Raw genomic sequence first — 7,939 nt, forward strand, 5'->3', positions numbered from 1 at the left:
CTCCCTTGTAGAGCGCCTGAGTTGGGGCTGCGGTTGTTGGGCGCTGTTAGCGTTAGTGTTTTCTCTGAAGAATCACTCAACACTCAGGGTCGGTTCCAATGCTGAAGCAGCTTTATTACGCTCAGCGGGAAGGAAAAACTCAGGACCGTATCCAGGTTTCTCTTCACAGAACAAAGAGTTACATGTACCTTTATATGTTTTACAACAGTTACAAAACAGCTTACTGCAGTTACACAGCTCATCACGGCTGGACACAAGCCAATCATAACGATTATAGATTACATATAGGTTTTTTAATCCAATAGAATTCTCCTAGTAACCAGGGAACCATTGTCAATTTGGGTTGATCGATGACTTTATATGTTCTCTCCCTAGTTCTTTCATCTGGGAGAAATAATTGGTTTGTAGCCTTGTTTACAGCAAATGGTTTCCCTCTTATCTTTCTTCCTGGGGAATTAATTGGTTTATGGCCTTGTTCACAGGAGATGGCTTCCTTCTTATCTCTGCCTTCCCAGGCATTCCTACAGTGGGCCTCACAGGGTTATTGCTCGGTCAGTGAACGTTCAACAGTTCACAGTTTGACTACCTGATTTCCCATAATGCCTGGGCAGCCATTTTATGTGTGTGTCCATTTAAGCTTATGTGAGTTCTAAATATCCAGCAGGTGCCTAATGCCTAAGTCTATATATATCTTTCGACTCTCTACAACAATTCCCCCTTTCGGTAAAGGGACTAGCCCTAGTCCCCTTTTAACCAAAATACTGCCTTTATCTGATATTTGTGCACGGCCCGGTATTCCTTGCCTCAACGTGCTGGCCAGTCACGCGGTTTCAGGAGTTCCGGTTGCTCAAATCAAATTAACAAAGGCTAGCTCCTCCCGTCCCCTTATCAAACAGACTTGTTTAATATCCAGGGAACGGTGATTGGTCCGTTTCTGCCGTTTGTGGCGCCTGCATACCTGGCAGGCCATCACGCCCCATGTTATTGCTAAGATTAATTGTATTCCGACCAGTGTGTGTGAAATAATTCGAATCCATGGGTGGATGTTCACATTTATTCCCCAGTCCCAGACCTTTCTCCACCAACTCTGACTTTGTAAGTCTACCTCGGTATCTTCTTTGATTTTAGTTTGTAGCTGGTGATAGAGTTTTACAGATTGACCCACTCTGAGCCTCAACTCCCGTAATACTTCGGTTAGATGTGGGATAGGGACCTGCTCTGGCTCGTCATAATCCTGCAAATGATCATGGAGCTGATCAGTTACTTCAATAACTTCGGACTTCCGGCGCCTAACCTGGGTGATATGCGCTTGCCCGATCGCGACAGGTCGTAGTGGTGTAAAGCAAAAGTTTGGCTGCGGTATAGGGCACTGCAGGTCATTATACTGGTATGAACGCTCAGTAGTAGAGACGCAGTATCTTCCCCTCCCTCCGTAGCCTGCCCTCGCGAAGTGCATGTGTGCGGGCACTATTTCTAGTACACACCCATTGGTTCGGTTAAACCCGCACTCGTCTAGTTCGCCTCGGCCCACCGGGTGAGGGCATACTGTGATTTCCCCCCTTTGCTTGCAATCTGCTAGGGAAATCCCGGTAAGTATGTTGTTTCGACGAACGGCAGAGGTGGTGGTCAGGTAGTAGCGTATGGAGACATTTTCCCGTATTACTCCGATATTCTCTAGTTGGTATAAGGGGAACGGCCCTGAGTCCGGCGTTGCTATGGGGATCAACAGGACTATCCCTATCCCGGTAGTCCTACCCATCTGGCAATCTGGAATTGCGGGGTATACTCGGGTCAGTCCCTTCAGAGTACAATTATCCAGTGTCCCCCTTTGGTTCGCCAACTGAGCTAAATGTGAACTGTCTATCCAATCGGGTACCTCCCCGCGTTGGATCTGGTTGAGGTTGTGGCGGATCTGTCCCACCATCCACAGACCATAAGCATGACAGAGTTGCCCCTGTCTTTGCTTTATTGTATCTTCTTGTTCTCTATCAATGAGGTGATTGATGGTTTTAGCGTGAGCTTCCAGGACTGAGATGCCATCCAACTGGATTTCGGCCCCCTCCTTTCCTAGGTTGGCCTGGTCTTCCTGGTTTTGCTCCACCCTCTCCAATAACCCCTTCATCACCCCTTTAAGCTGTTCTACCCTCTCATTTAGCCCTTGTATGTCTATCGAGTTCACTACGGAGGTTCCTGTATTGAAAACGGTAGCAACATCATTTACTATTTCCCTCTTCACCCTGGGTGCTAACCCCTGTCCCCGGAACTTACTGGCACCCATGGCATCGGCAGCCTGCTGCATTACGACTTTACTTAATACATTGTACATCTTCCTTGACTGTTCGGTACAATATTCCGGCATCTGGATGCCTGAAATATTGATCAGAACAGGCACAATTTCATGTTTAACATTATCATACAATAATTCCCCTTCGTTGTACATTGCAATCCCATTTTCTGGTCCCTTAGTAGTTATGGGACAAGGCAGTTCTTCGGGCAATGTAGTGATTCTTATGGGGCGCGGTGTCGGAGGGGGTGAGAAACATACATACAATTATATTGCAGCCGCCCCCGCCTCCTCGTAATACCCACACAGCCCCATTCCCTTCTTGCGGATGACTGATTGCTGGGATTGTCCCGGAGGCGCGCAAATTATGCCGAAAGTACATTCATCAGGCCCTTTGACATCCCTCCGTTTAATGCATCTGCTCCTTATACCCGTGGAGCACTGTACACATACTCTTATTCTTATTAGGATTCTTATTAGGATTCACTTGTAACCATGCATTAAAATAAGTCCTGTCCTTGCTCCAGTCCTTGGTTGCTGGGATGCACATTCCGTCCGTTAAATTAAACAAGACTCCATAGTTCATATAGTTGTTTATTTCCAGCGTGCTCTGCTGTCCGTCGGTGTTGCCCAGGGTACGTGCATGTCGCAGGGCTATCCATATTACGAGTAGCGCCTTTCGTATTCCCATTCCGGTAAGTATTATCTGTAATTTTAAACAGACGGCCTGGTCGTCACCAGGGGTTAAGTTTTTTTGCTCTACGAGTGTCCCTGTCACCCTGCAAAATCAGAAGGACAAGGTTATAATCGAACCATTTCGAGCTGAATCTGTAGGGCGTGCGCCCGTGTCTTTACCCACTTAAATATTACCCAAACTCCTATTATGACCAAGGCCAAAGCTATTCCTCCAAACATCGCTGTCTGCTTTACCGTTAGGTTGGGTTTGTGGACTACACCTACCCACCGTGGGGTACATTGGCTCTATTGCCAGAGGTGATGGTGCTATGGCTGCGCACTGCACTATCCGTCTAGTCCCGTTATCTCTTCCAGCCTGTTTATCTTAGCTTTTAACTCTTCAATTTGTTTTATTGAATATCTATTTCTTTATTGTATCAGGCAAGTATTATTACATAAGCTAGTTCTGTTTTTATTTTTGTTTCCTCTGTTAGGTGAGTCTTTTTTTTCCCTATTAAGAAATCCAAATTAATAATGTTCAGTATAAAACGGCTGTCAATGGAAAGGGTTAACTCCTTTCCAGGTTTGTAAGAAGACCTGATGTCATTACGTGACTTCACGTAATCATCTGAAAAAAAAAGTCTTTGTGCCTTCAAAACTGGCTTCGAAATTAGGAATCCGTTAAACAGCATAAATCATTAGAGTAAACTCCAATGTTTTCTTAACTTCTAATTCAAGTACTTGCCAAAGAATTTTTTTTTAAAAATTGTTTTAAAACAAGACCACACATACAATAGCAATTTTGTTTACTGAAATTCAATTCTGTTTTTTTTTTTTATTTCTCTCTTTCTCCTCATTATCTTCAAAACCCTCCTGCTTGTTTAGACTGTTCGGGACATTTTGGAAATCTTTTCAAACTGCATTGAAACTTTTTCATAATTGAAAATTCGAATCCATGTAGAGTGTTTTTTACTTATTCCAATTTTTTTTTTTTTTTCCTCTTCTAATTAAACCAATATCTTTTTCACAGCAAACATCAACTAGTATTTAGTAAGTTATGTCTTTTTCCATTTAGTCCGTTACATCTTTTTTTTTTTTCTTTCTTCAAATTAGGTTTTGTATTTTACACGGAGGGTTCGTAACTCCATAAAGTTGTTAATTTGTTTACTTTCAAAGTGGCGTCTTTATCTTTTTCTTTTTCTCCATAACTGGAATGGAGACCAGCTTTGAGAGTTTGAGTGCTGCCTTTCGTTATCTCAAAATGCTCCAGTTTCAAAGCCGTTACTAAAGCTTGCTGTTTTTTAACATTTTCCAAAAGTTCCTTTTACACCTTCGCAGATAGCTCGCCACTTGCCCAGGAGTTTGACCTGATCAGATTTAATTTAATCTTTTTTTTTTTAAATCCACCTCAGTATTTCCTGTGCCTTCTCTGAATATCTCAAAATCCCAATTCAAACTTTGTAATTTCAATCTTTATTTGAAACTTTTTTTTTTAGAAGCTCTTTTTTTTTAAAGCATTCTTTATCTCATTCCGAGACTAAATTTATGTCTTTCAACCCAATCAATCATTGCATGTTTTCTTTCGGCAAGTAAGTGAGCATGTCAAATAAATATTTTGCTCAACAAACCTATTCTTTATTTGTTTATTCTCCTAGCTCCGTAACTTATCATCCGAATAAATCCACACCTGCGTTTCTAACTTAAATGTCTTAAAACTTCCCACATACAGGACAACATTACAAAGGGTTTAAAAAAAAAGACTTTCACTCTGTTTCTAAAATAAACAGACACTTGCATTCCTCTTCCAACCAGGCTTTCGGAACATGAAAACATAAAACAAAAATTCATTCTGCAGTCAAAAATCACACAGACACTTCTCACTCAACGATCAGACATTTACAACAGTCTCTCTTCTTGTTTTGGCCGGCTCTATTTTTGGATCCATGACCTTTCAGGGAATTCGTAGTTTTATCTAAATAATTCCTCACATAACTAATTCCTGAGGATTCCACCCTGCTTTAATCATTTTTTCAATTAGCTTCTTTTGTTTTTCCGCCAGGTGGCGGGTAAGCGACCCTTCTGGTCCCCACTCGAGTTTACTTGTTTTCATGGCCATTCCTGGGTAGGACTGGTATCGTTAGGAATCTACTCTCAGCGGTCCGCTTTCTTTCTAGCGCGACTTGTAGTAAACTGTCTCTTGGCTACTGTCAGGTCACAAGTTCTGCTGTTACACAAACTTATACAATTCTTAAAAACGCGTTTAAGCAATTCCCGCAGTGCTCTACGTATCCTTAACGACTACCTACCACCGCTCAGCCCGTTGGTCCGACCCTGTTCACAGGTTTGGATTCCGTTAGCCGCTGTACACCGCTTGGTTCTATCCCGGGGTATTTCAAATTACACTACTGGGTCCGGAAGATGTCTCTCGGTATCACGATCCCACGGTCTAAGTGTGTTCCCTACGCCTACTTGGTTCCTGGCCGTCACGTGGGACAAAAGTCCTCTTAATTCAGGCTCAGGCTAGGCGTTTGAGATATTAGACCGTCTCCTCATGTCGATCAACCAGCTTCCACCTTCCGCACCCTTTATACTTAAAAATTGTTTTTTATACTCACCCGGGTTTTTTCCAAGGGCGTCCAGCGACTCCGGGAAATCCCGTCGACTACGCCATTGTTAGCGTTAGTGTTTTCTCTGAAGAATCACTCAACACTCAGGGTCGGTTCCAATGCTGAAGCAGCTTTATTACGCTCAGCGGGAAGGAAAAACTCAGGACCGTATCCAGGTTTCTCTTCACAGAACAAAGAGTTACATGTACCTTTATATGTTTTACAACAGTTACAAAACAGCTTACTGCAGTTACACAGCTCATCACGGCTGGACACAAGCCAATCATAACGATTATAGATTACATATAGGTTTTTTAATCCAATAGAATTCTCCTAGTAACCAGGGAACCATTGTCAATTTGGGTTGATCGATGACTTTATATGTTCTCTCCCTAGTTCTTTCATCTGGGAGAAATAATTGGTTTGTAGCCTTGTTTACAGCAAATGGTTTCCCTCTTATCTTTCTTCCTGGGGAATTAATTGGTTTATGGCCTTGTTCACAGGAGATGGCTTCCTTCTTATCTCTGCCTTCCCAGGCATTCCTACAGTGGGCCTCACAGGGTTATTGCTCGGTCAGTGAACGTTCAACAGTTCACAGTTTGACTACCTGATTTCCCATAATGCCTGGGCAGCCATTTTATGTGTGTGTCCATTTAAGCTTATGTGAGTTCTAAATATCCAGCAGGTGCCTAATGCCTAAGTCTATATATATCTTTCGACTCTCTACAACAGGCGCTGGCCTGAGTGTCTGCTGTTTGCGGTGCCTCAGGCCTGTCCGGACTGCCCACAGTGACTGGACTCTCCTCCGCTTGGTTCTGGTGTTCGGTCACCTGTGGAGGAGTGAACTCTATATCGTGTTCTTCCTCTGCTTCTTCTATGGGGTTGCTGAACCTCCTTTTTGTTTGATCCACGTGTTTGCGGCTGATTTGTCCATTGGTAAGTTTAATTACCAGAATCCTATTCTCCTCTTTGGCAATCACAGTGCCTGCAGCGTAGTTGAGGACAAAGCCAGGGTCATTGACATCAATACATCGCGCCCTCGCATTCCCGTCATGGTCGTCACATTGTGATCGGCACCTGCTCTCAACAATTTCTTTCATGGTGTGGTATATAAGGGATAACCTGGTTTTGAGCGTCCTTTTCATTAGCAGCTCAGCTTGTGGAACCCCTGTAAGCGAGTGTGGTCGGGATCTATTGGCCAACAGGAGGCGTGATAAGCGGCTTTGTAGGGAACCCCCTTGGATTCTGAGCATCCCCCGTTGATTACCTGCACTGCTCGTTCCGCCTGGCCGTTTGAGGCCGGCTTGAACGGTGCCATTCTGACATGGTTGATTCCATTGCCTGCCATGAAGTCCTGGAATTCAGTGCTTGTGAAGCACGGGCCATTGTCACTGACTAAGACGTCCGGTAGACCATGGGTGGCGAACATTGCCCATAGACTTTCTACCATGGCAGAGGATATGCTTGAATTGAGAATGTCACACTTGATCCATTTGGAGTAGGCGTCTACTACAACCAAAAACATTTTCCCATGAAAGGACCTGCGTAGTCCACATGGATGCGTGACCATGGCTTGGCAGGCCAGGGGCGAAGGGGGGCTTCCCTGGGCGCATTGCCCAGCTGAGCACACGTGTTGCACCTGAAAACACAAAGTTCCAGATTTGCATCTATCCCTGGCCATCAAACTTGTGACCTGGCAATTGCCTTCATCATGACAATGCCCGGGTGCTCATTGTGAAGTTCTCTTAGGAACACCTCTCTGCCTTTCTGGGGCATGACTACTCGGTTTCCCCACAGTAGGCAATCGGCCTGAATCGAGAGTTCATCCTTGCGCCTGTGAAATGGTTTGAATGCCTCAGGGCATGCCCCATACGTGGCTGCCCAGTCCCCATTCAGGACACATTTCTTGACTAAAGACAGTAGCGGGCCTCTATTTGTCCAGACTTTGATCTGACGGGCTGTCACGGGTGAGCCTTCGCTTTTGAAAGCTTCAACAGTCATGACCATCTCAGCAGCATGCTCGGTTGCCCCCTCGGTGGTGGCGAGTGGGAGCCTGCTGAGTGCATCGGCGCAGTTTTCAGTGCCCAGTCGGTGCCGAATTGTATAGTCATAGGCGCCTAGTGTGAGTGCCCACCTCTGTATGCGGGCCGATGCATTTGCATTTATGGTCTTGTTGTCGGCCAAAAGGGACGTTAGGGATTTCTGATCCGTATCTAGCGCAAATTTCCTGCCAAACAGGTACTGGTGCATTTTTTTTACTGCATATATACACATGTAAGCGCTTCCTTTTCTACCATCCCGTAGCCCCTTTCTGCCTGGGACAGACTTCTGGCGGCAAAAGCTACCGACTGTAACTGACCCTTGGCATTAACTG

Source organism: Pristiophorus japonicus, chromosome 3 (assembly GCF_044704955.1).
Source record: "Pristiophorus japonicus isolate sPriJap1 chromosome 3, sPriJap1.hap1, whole genome shotgun sequence".
In the NCBI taxonomy this organism is placed as follows: Eukaryota; Metazoa; Chordata; class Chondrichthyes; family Pristiophoridae; genus Pristiophorus; species Pristiophorus japonicus.